Genomic DNA, 13,019 nt, shown 5'->3' with positions numbered 1-13,019 from the left:
TGTAAGGATGTGATACAGTGAGGCTGTGTCAGTCTCTGTATTGTCACACTGTAAGGATGTGATACAGTGAGGTTGTGTCAGTCTCTGTATTGTCACACTGTGAGGATGTGATACAGTGAGGCTGTGTCAGTCTCTGTATTGTCACACTGTAAGGATGTGAGACAGTGAGGCTGTGTCAGTCTCTGTATTGTCACACTGTGAGGATGTGATACAGTGAGGTTGTGTCAGTCTCTGTATTGTCACACTGTAAGGATGTGATACAGTGAGGTTGTGTCAGTCTCTGTATTGTCACACTGTAAGGATGTGATACAGTGAGGCTGTGTCAGTCTCTGTATTGTCACACTGTAAGGATGTGAGACAGTGAGGCTGTGTCAGTCTCTGTATTGTCACACTGTGAGGATGTGATACAGTGAGGTTGTGTCAGTCTCTGTATTGTCACACTGTAAGGATGTGATACAGTGAGGTTGTGTCAGTCTCTGTATTGTCACACTGTAAGGATGTGATACAGTGAGGTTGTGTCAGTCTCTGTATTGTCACACTGTAAGGATGTGATACAGTGAGGCTGTGTCAGTCTCTGTATTGTCACACTGTAAGGATGTGATACAGTGAGGTTGTGTCAGTCTCTGTATTGTCACACTGTAAGGATGTGATACAGTGAGGCTGTGTCAGTCTCTGTATTGTCACACTGTAAGGATGTGATACAGTGAGGCTGTGTCAGTCTCTGTATTGTCACACTGTAAAGATGTGATACAGTGAGGTTGGTTGTGTCAGTCTCTGTATTGTCACACTGTAAGGATGTGATACAGTGAGGTTGTGTCAGTCTCTGTATTGCCACACTGTAAGGATGTGATACAGTGAGGCTGTGTCAGTCTCTGTATTGTCACACTGTAAGGATGTGATACAGTGAGGCTGTGTCAGTCTCTGTATTGTCACACTGTAAGGATGTGATACAGTGAGGCTGTGTCAGTCTCTGTATTGTCACACTGTAAGGATGTGATACAGTGAGGCTGTGTCAGTCTCTGTATTGTCACACTGTAAGGATGTGATACAGTGGGGTTGTGTCAGTCTCTGTATTATCACACTGTATGGATCTGATACAGTGAGACTGTGTCAGTCTCTGTATTGTCACACTGTAAGGATGTGATACAGTGAGGCTGTGTCAGTCTCTGTATTGTCACACTGTAAGGATGTGTTACAGTGAGGCTGTGTCAGTCTCTGTATTGTCACACTGTAAGGATGTGTTACAGTGAGGCTGTGTCAGTCTCTGTATTGTCACACTGTAAGGATGTGATACAGTGAGGCTGTGTCAGTCTCTGTATTGTCACACTGTAAGGATGTGATACAGTGAGGCTGTGTCAGTCTCTGTATTGTCACACTGTAAGGATGTGATACAGTGAGGCTGTGTCAGTCTCTGTATTGTCACACTGTAAGGATGTGATACAGTGAGGCTGTGTCAGTCTCTGTATTGTCACACTGTAAAGATGTGATACAGTGAGGTTGGTTGTGTCAGTCTCTGTATTGTCACACTGTAAAGATGTGATACAGTGAGGTTGGTTGTGTCAGTCTCTGTATTGTCACACTGTAAGGATGTGATACAGTGAGGTTGTGTCAGTCTCTGTATTGTCACACTGTGAGGATGTGATACAGTGAGGCTGTGTCAGTCTCTGTATTGTCACACTGTAAGGATGTGAGACAGTGAGGCTGTGTCAGTCTCTGTATTGTCACACTGTGAGGATGTGATACAGTGAGGTTGTGTCAGTCTCTGTATTGTCACACTGTAAGGATGTGATACAGTGAGGTTGTGTCAGTCTCTGTATTGTCACACTGTAAGGATGTGATACAGTGAGGCTGTGTCAGTCTCTGTATTGTCACACTGTAAGGATGTGAGACAGTGAGGCTGTGTCAGTCTCTGTATTGTCACACTGTGAGGATGTGATACAGTGAGGTTGTGTCAGTCTCTGTATTGTCACACTGTAAGGATGTGATACAGTGAGGTTGTGTCAGTCTCTGTATTGTCACACTGTAAGGATGTGATACAGTGAGGTTGTGTCAGTCTCTGTATTGTCACACTGTAAGGATGTGATACAGTGAGGCTGTGTCAGTCTCTGTATTGTCACACTGTAAGGATGTGATACAGTGAGGTTGTGTCAGTCTCTGTATTGTCACACTGTAAGGATGTGATACAGTGAGGCTGTGTCAGTCTCTGTATTGTCACACTGTAAGGATGTGATACAGTGAGGCTGTGTCAGTCTCTGTATTGTCACACTGTAAAGATGTGATACAGTGAGGTTGGTTGTGTCAGTCTCTGTATTGTCACACTGTAAGGATGTGATACAGTGAGGTTGTGTCAGTCTCTGTATTGCCACACTGTAAGGATGTGATACAGTGAGGCTGTGTCAGTCTCTGTATTGTCACACTGTAAGGATGTGATACAGTGAGGCTGTGTCAGTCTCTGTATTGTCACACTGTAAGGATGTGATACAGTGAGGCTGTGTCAGTCTCTGTATTGTCACACTGTAAGGATGTGATACAGTGAGGCTGTGTCAGTCTCTGTATTGTCACACTGTAAGGATGTGATACAGTGGGGTTGTGTCAGTCTCTGTATTATCACACTGTATGGATCTGATACAGTGAGACTGTGTCAGTCTCTGTATTGTCACACTGTAAGGATGTGATACAGTGAGGCTGTGTCAGTCTCTGTATTGTCACACTGTAAGGATGTGTTACAGTGAGGCTGTGTCAGTCTCTGTATTGTCACACTGTAAGGATGTGTTACAGTGAGGCTGTGTCAGTCTCTGTATTGTCACACTGTAAGGATGTGATACAGTGAGGCTGTGTCAGTCTCTGTATTGTCACACTGTAAGGATGTGATACAGTGAGGCTGTGTCAGTCTCTGTATTGTCACACTGTAAGGATGTGATACAGTGAGGCTGTGTCAGTCTCTGTATTGTCACACTGTAAGGATGTGATACAGTGAGGCTGTGTCAGTCTCTGTATTGTCACACTGTAAAGATGTGATACAGTGAGGTTGGTTGTGTCAGTCTCTGTATTGTCACACTGTAAAGATGTGATACAGTGAGGTTGGTTGTGTCAGTCTCTGTATTGTCACACTGTGAGGATGTGATACAGTGAGGCTGTGTCAGTCTCTGTATTGTCACACTGTAAGGATGTGATACAGTGAGGCTGTGTCAGTCTCTGTATTGTCACACTGTAAGGATGTGATACAGTGAGGTTGTGTCAGTCTCTGTATTGTCACACTGTAAGGATGTGATACAGTGAGGCTGTGTCAGTCTCTGTATTGTCACACTGTAAGGATGTGATACAGTGAGGCTGTGTCAGTCTCTGTATTGTCACACTGTAAGGATGTGATACAGTGAGGTTGTGTCAGTCTCTGTATTGTCACACTGTAAGGATGTGATACAGTGAGGCTGTGTCAGTCTCTGTATTGTCACACTGTAAGGATGTGATACATTGCTTGTTCTCCCCTCCCACCTCCTCTCTCTCTCTTGCTTTTCTTATAAACACACCCTGTTTGTGATCTCTCTCCAGCTGAGCGTTCAGCCCCTGTTTGTGTTCTGGGTTCTACACTCAGAAAGGACCCATGAGACTGACACAGGGAGAAACACACTAAGGTATGGTACCTTCTGGGGACTTTGTGAGTGTGAGAGCCCATCAGAGACACAGGGAGGCAGTTAACTGACCCCAACTAACTATGCTGCTCTTTGCTTAGTGATATTACTGAGCTTTTTACCAGTCCCATGTCTTCATGGCAGTACCCACAGCTAACAGGGACTGGCACAGGACCTCATGGCATTCCAGGTACCCGTTATCTCTTCCTGGATAGTACCAGGGTTCACAACGGGTCTGTAGTCACCTATATCATCCTAGAGGGTTACTTAGCATACTGGGAGTTGTGATCCATCGCAGCTTGAATGCCAATGATACTCTACAGGTGGCTATTGAAACCTGAAACTGGCTGGGCGTGATAGGAGTCGCAGTTAACAGTGGTTGCCTGCCTCTATCACCCTAGGCACAGCATACAGGGGGTTAAATAAGCCCATTTGGCAACAAATAGCGCACTTGTCATTCAGAGCTGTCAGGTTTTTTTCCTTGTTCATTAAGCCACTTTATTGCCCATGGCTCACTGCTGGTGTCAGTGTATTCTGGACAATTTTCCAGAGAGTCTGATATTTGTGGTACAGATGTTGATTGGGATTTCGATATTTTGTGTGTGTTTTGTTTTTGTTTGAACATACAGGAGTAAGCATGTTTGTATGATGTATGATCATAGGGTGAGTTGTGGTCTTAATTCGGGGGTATTTAGGTGATAATGCAGCAATGGTTACTTACAAGCTGACCATAGTCCTGATCTCCTGTCACATGAAGTGACCTGTTGATTTGAGTTTGCATGACTATATCAGATAATAGCCAACGTTCTAACATATACAGTATAGAGCTCCTGCACATTCAATGCTTTCATTATTAGAAATAATATTTTTGAATTTTTTTCATGTTTGGTACATCAGTTCACTCCATCTATAAATGTGTGACTTGCCAAATGTTATCTTATCCCAGCTGCAATACGCAGAATAGGACATAGCGGCAATCATCCTGTCGTACAGGATGGAAGAAATAAAAAAGAATGTATTTTGTGACAAATTGTTACAACCAAAAACCAAAGGCAGGTTGAGGTAGCAAATTCTCCAATTCAGCTATTTTTCCAGTTTGACTATTCCCACCCAAATGTGCAGTTTGTCCGTCAATCCAGCAGAGTGTTGAATTAATTCATGATGTTAACCTATGTATCAATCAAGACTAATCCCATAACTCGCTGGTTATAAATGAGTCTCTCCGGCAGTCTGTGCTTTATACCTGATCCAGCTTCTTCTCCCTTTCCTGAAGTTGTACCCTCTTTTCTATTCCCTTATAAATTTCTCTCTTTCTCTTTAAAAATGTTAGGCCTAATAGCTGAACTTGGAATATAGGTGACTTTAGGAACTTTTTGTGAGTTTTATTGTCGTGAATCCCTGCTACTCATAAATCCAAAATACTTCCATGTATACCCACCCACCATGCTCCATATTTCATCTCCTATCCATGGTAGATTTCGTGCCCCGTGTTACGTAAAGCACCTTTATTTATCCAAATCCCTCACATGTCATATATCATGTTCCATTATTTCTCATCTCAGCTCAACTATTTATCATCCGGCTGTGGGTCTAATTTATCTCTCATTTACCATCAGGTTTTACTCTACCTTGGCATATCTCATCCTCCGCACTTGGCCATAATTTGTTGACTTTTGACTCCCCTCCATTTCTCTAGGAGCGAGGTGCTTCGATTTGTGCAATCACTAGGCGGCAGTGACCCTCTCAGTGGATAAGGACCTAGTTTGCCCCTAAAAAAAATGCGCAACGTAGCCCATAAATTATAGCCAGGCAGGTAAAGGGGCCTTATTGCGACCATAACCAGTCCATGGTTGGACCTTACATACAGACCATACTTAATCGCTAGTTGGCCGTGTAGGAGGTCTTCCTAGAGATTATACTCTGAATGAAAATTACAGGATTAACGCAAGTTCACATACCTTATGTTGGGCTTGTTTCTACTTCCTTTTTTTGTTTTCTCAAAAATTTTTGTATCTTAATGATTATACTCCTTCCAACTCTAGAGACTTGCTTTTATATTAAGTATCTTTTCTTCATTGTGCTTGCTGTCAATATCTGGGCACAGCCATTTTGTGTATTTGTCATCCCCCATGTTTACTGTTTGCTCTTTGTGGGATTCATTTTACCGATTCAATTTGTGTAAAAATAATTGGCAGCTGAAACTGAACCTTGCTTAACCCCTTAAGGACACATGACGTGTGTGACACGTCATGATTCCCTTTTATTCCAGAAGTTTGGTCCTTAAGGGGTTAAAGGGACACTATAAGCACCAACACAACTTTAGAGCATGCCCCTGTAGTCGAACTTCTCAATTCTAACATATAGGAATTTCATATCATTGTTTATCTGGTTACATTTCCCTAGGCTGAGACTCACGTAGTCTTACTACACACTTCCTGAAAACGAGTCTAAACATTTTGGCTTCCTTTGTTGCACAGTGTTCTTATTTCCTACTCTGTTAATTGCCTGCTAGAGTCTACTAGAGCCTCTTGTCTGTGATTAAAGTCAAATTAGCAGAGCAGGTGAAATAATCTTCTAAAGTAAACACACAGTGCTGTTAGATCTGATTAAAAGTGAAATAATTTTGTCATGCCATTGAAAACATTGCCTTTCTGCTGGAGCTGTAATGTTTTCTTTGCAGGATTAACCTATGCTTTGTGAAATAGAGACGATCTGATTGGTGTGGTGTGGCGTTTTGTTGTGCATGTGCACTAGCCTCCCAATGTTTTCCTACAAAAAAAGCATTGAATTGGGTGAGATCATCGAACTTTATGACATCAGGCAAGGAGGTGGGACCAGCTGTGGACATCGCAGCATGGTGTTGGATGCAAGGTGAGTTAACTCTTGAGGAATTAACTTTTTTAAGCTTTGCTCTGATGGGCCATAGTGACCTTAATTGTGACTAGGGCACTATAGCGTTAGTAATGCACATTTGTATTTGTATTCCTAACAGTATAGGGTTAATTTAACTCCTAAATGGTGGAGATTTGAGCAGTGAGATTGCAGGGACAAATCTATACACCAAAACCACTTAGATAACCTAAAGGTGTTTTGGTGTTTAGAGTATCCCTGTAAGCTCTGCCCATTGTCAAGTTTTGTCAACTTTACTGCTAAAAATACTGAAAAGAAGTCCCTAATTTTAGTTTTGTATTTTATGAAAACTGGAGTGTTCAGGAGAAAAAGTAAAGTTTCGTAGGCCGAGAGCTGTATAGAAGCAGATTAGATACATTTATTTATTTTTGGTGACAGAACTGCATAAGACCTGTCATTTTGTCTATTTGTTATTAACTATAATTTTAATATTGGCATTTATAAGGTACCATTTTACAAATTGCTGTACAATGGGAAGAGAAGTGGTTCCCATTTTGTATTCCTCCTGAGTATACCTCGGTAGTTTAGAGCTGTACTTATGATTGACACAGGAATACCGGGAGATAACTTTTGCCCTTAGCTACTATCCTCCAGTCTTGCTTTTGCAGTCACTTGATTTGAATAGTTGGCTATAGTGATCAGGTCTATAAATTGTAACAATAATGTGGAATTTCTTCAATTTGTGCAATACCTTATTGACTGCAGAATGATTGAGGTCAGAACCATCAGCATTATCTCTGTAAATCAAGATGTTGCATAGAGCAGGAGAAAGGAAAGCAAACTGAATATAAAATGAATGATAATTAAAATAATGCTCTTAAAGGGACACTCTAAGCAGCAGCTTAATGTATTGATTTTGGTGCAAAGAGTCCCTGAAGTGTTTACATTTGTCACTAGATGTGCTTCCTGTTAGAGTCCCACAATCTTTCAACTATGTTCTCGCTATCGCAGATCCTATGTTCGCCATCTTCACGTCCTGCATGAACGTGCTGTGCCAATCAGCATCTTTTTATAAATAAAGTACACATTATATAAATGCATCTCTATGAGGAGATACCGATTGGTGCAGTAAATTGACTGACACACATGTGCCTTAACCCGTTTATGAAATCTGTACTTCTGTATTACGTTGCTCATTTTACATATTTTTCTGGATAACAGGCAGTGTAATGTGCACAAATATAGCTCAACACAACATCAAGAGGTTCTTCTCTTCTCCACAAAGTCCCATAGACTACAGGAATGTAAATGCCATCATGACCTGGCACACAAAATTAATTTAACATTGATTTTATTTTTGCGCACTTCAAGAGGTCCTATTACGATCCTACCCATTGCCCTACTGACATACCTTTGGCTGTTTGTAAAGGTACGATGGATATTCCATCACCAACAAAGAGTAGAGCTGGTACACTTATAGTTAGGTCCAGAAATATTTGGACACGGATACAATTTTCATAATTATTTCTCTGTTTACCACCACAATGGATTTGAAATTAAACATCCAAGAACATCCAAGAAGCAATTGAAGGGCAGACTTTCAGCTTTAATTCAAGGGCTTGAACAAAAATATTGTGCGAAACATTTAAGAATTGCAACCATTTTCATACACAGTCCCTTTTTAAGGGTCTCAAATGTAATTGGACAATTTAACACAATCATAAATAAAATATACATTTTCAATACTTTGCCAAGAGTCCTTTGCAGGCAATGACTGCTTAAAATGCATGGACATCACCAAACATTGGATTTACTCCTTTACTCCTTTGTGATGCTTTGCAAGGCCTTTACTGTCTACCAGCTGTCTTCGGTTGTTATTTGTTTGTGGGTCATTCTGCCTTATGTTTTGTCTTCAGCAAGTGAAATCCATGCTCGATTAGGTGGAAATTAGGTGATTGACTAGGCATTGCAGAATATTCCACTTTTTTGCCTTAAAAAACTTGCTTTCGGGGGCGTGGCCTAACCACCGAAGCAGACAGTCGCACGGCCTCAGAGCTCCAGCTCAACAACGGAAAAAAAACTAAAAATAGAGGTGACCCACGAACAAAAAGCACCTAACACTCACCTGATGGGAAAGAAAATGAAAAAACTGAAGCCTGACTGACCCCCAGCAGGGGAGAAGCATTGGGCACCTATGGCGGCAGGCGCATGGCGCCCAGGAGTCTGCAATGGAGTCCCTCCATGGAGGCTGCTCCGATTTCTACGATGGGATGTCAGAGGAAGGAGATGAAGACCACACGCTGGCAATGGTGCGGCACCTGGCAACACGAGCAGCACCCCTGCATGGATCTGCCGATGCCGCCCCAGTAACCCTAACGGCCATCAGGGAGATCATGGTGGATTTCCAAATTAAAATCTCGTCGGATGTGGCCTTGATCCGCGGGGCCTGACAGGCCGCCTCGGAGAGATGGAACACACAACACAAGCCCACACACAGCAAATTAATGTGCTAACACAACGGGTGGAAGAGCTCACGAAACAGAGCGCAACTTATGAGAGCAGATTTGACACCCTAGAAGACAACAGGAGACTGAGGAACATAAAACTCAGGGGTGTCGGGGAGACGGTGCCACCAGAAGAACTCCCACACCTCGCAAGACGCCTCCTGACAGCCATACTCACGCCGAGGCAGGCTAAAACAATATCACTGGAGGGCATATTTCGACTCCCGAAACCAATCAAGGCACCAACCGCAGCCTCCGGAGATATAGTGATGCAGTTCCAGAACCTCAGAGACAGGGCAGCAGTAATGGCGGCCGTCAGGGGGCAAACTCCCTACAACTTTGAGGGAATGTCCTTAACCTTCTTTGCTGACCTGTCGGGGGGAACCCTTGCTTGGCTACGGTCACTCCGACCCCTTACCTCCCTCCTACGCACGAAGACCATCAGCTACCGATGGAGCCAGTCTTGTTCACTGCAGATACCACGCGGAGACACTATCATCACCATACGTGACCTGCCGGATGCATCAAGCCACTTGCAAGCATTGGGCCTGCCACCGGACTCGCTGGGCCCGACACACCCTCACGGTTGAGATCCCGGGGCTACCTGTGACTTCGTGCCCAGGTACAAAGCGCTAACCGCTAGAGCAGGTACCACGTCCTAATTCCAAAAAGGACCAGACCCAGAGGAACCGGCAACTGGACTCTCAAGCACTCCTGACCCCTATCCTCATGTGGAATACCGCCTGAAAGGGAACCCATAAACAGGGAAACACTGAGGTCCAACCCTAGCATCTCTGACACGATGGACACTGCTTACGACCATACTGTAACGTTCTGACACGGGCATCCAGCTACAGCGGCTCGGCAACACAAGCCCCTCCACAGGCAGCGGCTAGAGGACCTGGCCGACAGACAGCGGGAACCCCACAGACCTGATGGACTTACGGGACATTTGCCTGCCTGTGGGGCAACTCTGCTCTTCCACACTCCTCAGATGCCTGATTCCTGACACTCTCTCCTCGCGGTTTAGAAACACTCCCTGTTATGTATAAACCTCTCTTTGGGCTAGATTCCACGCAGGTACCATTTCAAATGAAACTTAGCCTATTCCGCGCACTGGTAGTACTCAGCGCATAGCTTTCACATATTATTTTACTTTAGTCAGACCTATTTCTGCATTGCTTTATTGTACTAATAGGACACCTGTGTAACTCCGCAGAACGTCACGAGAGGGTCTTTGCAGAAAGCAAATATGTTCAAATAGCTGGCAGCATTTGTATGCAAGTAGCCAGTGTATTTTTATTTTTTATTTATTTATTTATTTTTTTTTTATTTTTTTTTTGTAATCCAAGGTTTTAAGACTTTTTATTGCAACCTTCATTTATTTACTTTACTTATGTTTAACTACACGCCAGACGCTCCAGGTGTTAACCCACTGTTAGCTTGTTAATGCACACATAGCCAGGTACTATTCTGTTTTGCAAGTGAGACTAAGAGCAATTAGGGATCACCATAAGCTTGCTTAACTGGCCCAGGCCTAGCACGCTATTATCCAACGCTAGCTTGTTCAGCCTGACTTTATGTGTCTCTACCATACAGATAATGTGATCTCTAGCTGCTTAGGTCAAGTTGAATATTGCCTGCTCCAACTACCCTGCTTTTATACCCAGCGGTTTATTTAAGCACCTATGCTGTACAGCACGATACCCAAGGTCTCTACCATAGTCTGTATGTCTGTCTTCTCAGACCTTCCTTTATATATATATATATATCTTTGGTTAATAAGCACCTATATCTTTTTAATGGCAAAGTTTAAGTTCATGTTTATCCATTAATATACATACCACACGTGCCGATTCACTAGTATACATCCTGTTTAAAAACATAAAATGTGCAATTGAATCCTGTCATGATAATGCTTGCTTTAATATGCCTGTACCTGCTATCGTGGCACCGCAGGTTAAAAAAAATTAAAAAAATTTGCAGCATGTTTTTGGTCATTGTTCATCTGTAGACTGAAGCGCCGTCCAATCAACTTCGCTGAATTTGGCTGAATCTGAGCAGACAATATATCCCTATTCACTTCAAAATTCATCCAGCTGCTTCTGTCACATCATCAATAAACACTAGTGACCCAATGCCATTGGAAGGCATACATGCCTATGCCATCACACTTCCTTCACTGTGTTTTACAGATGTGTGCTATGCTTCAGATCATGAGACTTTCCAAGCCTTCTCTTTACTTTTTCTTCCCATTAGTCTGGTACAGGTTAGAAACATAGAAACATAGGCTGATCTTAGTTACATCTGTCCAAAGAATGCTGTTCCAGAACTGAGCTGACTTTTTTAGAATTTTTTTTTTTTTGGTAACGTCTAATTGCCTTTCTATTCTTGAGGCTTTTGAATGGTTTACACATTGTGGTGAACCTTCCGTATTTCCTCTTGTGACGTCCTCTCTTTACGGTAACTTGGAGAGCCAGCCTACCACCTGGAGTGTGTTCTTCACTTGGCTGGATGTTCTGAAGGGGCTTATCTTTACCATGGAAAGGATACTACGATCATCCACCACTTTTGTCTTCCATGAACATCCAAGCATTTTAGTTTGCAGAGCTCACCGGTGTGTCTTTCCAGAATGTAGCAAACTGTTGATATGGCCACTCCTAATGCTCCTGCTTTTCTCTCTATATAGAGTTTTTTTTGTTGTTTGTTTTTTTGCAGCTAATGGATTTTTCAGGATTTTCCTGTTTAACTTGCATTGAGAGCTTCTTTGACCACATTTTGTCGGTTCGCGTAAACAGCTTCCAAATGCAGAGGCCACATCTGGAATCAACTCCGGGTCTTTTACCTGCTTATTAGACGAAGAAATAAAAAAAGGAAAAGCTCACATTTGTCCATGAAACTGCTTTTGAGTCAATTGTCAATTACTTTTGACCACTTGAAAAAGAGGGGGCTACATATTAAAGAGCTGTGATTTTTAAACCCTTCCTTCAATTTGAATGAGGATACCCTCAAATTAAAGCTGAGAATGCATTTTATCCCATATTCATTATGTAACTGTAACTTGAATTTATTTTTGGTATACAGCCTAATTAACAAAAGTTGTGTCAATGTCCAAATATTTTGGGGCCCAACTGTACATTTCTAAAAAAAAAATGCATACTTCAGTGTTATATTGGGTAAAACATAGACTACATACTTTGCCATGAATATTGTACGAGTGTCCCTGATTAAATGCCAGTGTACAAATCCTAGCTGGGGCAGATCTTGATGAATATCGAATAGGCCGATTTGTACAGGAGTTTCCCAAACTTGTAGTGTAATCCGCTGCTACAATGCAAAGTTTAATAAACAGAATTCTAGGTTCAGTTTGCTCTCCGTAAATGACAAAAAAGAATTGGGGGCACAACCGGAACATGCATTTTGCAGAAATGGTGCTGCCGTAGTGACCAAAATCCATCCAGGTTAAAACAGATTAAGCTACAACGCACATATAAAAATAAATTTTGAAATCTTATAAGTCTACTTAACCCCTTAAGGACACATGACATGTGTGACATGTCATGATTCCCCTTTATTCCAGAAGTTTGCTCCTTAACCCCTTAAGACCGCAGGACGTACTATGCCGTCCTTATTTTGGTGGCTCTAAAAGCCGCAGGACGGCATAGTATGCCCTGCGATCTTATGTACTTACCCGGTCGCCGGCGATCCCACGCCGGCGATCGCGGTATGGGGGACTTACCTGGGAGCCCAGGGAGTCCCCCTGCGTCCTCTTCAGCCGCCCAGGGCCATGTGATCGCGAGGTCCTTGCGAGGACCCCGCGATCACATGGACGGCATAGCCGTCCAAGGCATTGCCAGCAGGGGGAGTGCCTGTAATGACAGGTACTCCCCCTGCTGTCTGAAAAAAAAATAAAAAATGTTAAAACAGTGTAAAAATAAATTATATATACTTATATCATATATATATTTATTATATATATGATCTAAGTATATATATACACACATATACACACATACACATAAATATGCATACACTG

At 42.6% G+C, this 13,019-nt stretch overlaps 1 protein-coding gene across 1 annotated transcript in view; it reads left to right on the top strand.

Moving 5' to 3' along the window:
• Positions 1-3,547: 3,547 nt before the first annotated feature.
• The window catches only part of PAQR8 (progestin and adipoQ receptor family member 8), a 63,883-nt gene continuing 54,411 nt past the window's right edge, over positions 3,548-13,019 (top strand). The window contains exon 1 of the mRNA XM_063442034.1: positions 3,548-3,632. The gene's annotated coding sequence lies outside the window, so the exon portion shown is untranslated. The remainder of the gene's footprint in view (positions 3,633-13,019) is intronic.

This window comes from Pelobates fuscus, chromosome 2 (assembly GCF_036172605.1).
Source record: "Pelobates fuscus isolate aPelFus1 chromosome 2, aPelFus1.pri, whole genome shotgun sequence".
In the NCBI taxonomy this organism is placed as follows: Eukaryota; Metazoa; Chordata; class Amphibia; order Anura; family Pelobatidae; genus Pelobates; species Pelobates fuscus.
Note: the sequence above shows the minus strand (reverse complement) of the source record. Positions and strands in the feature narration are given on the sequence as shown.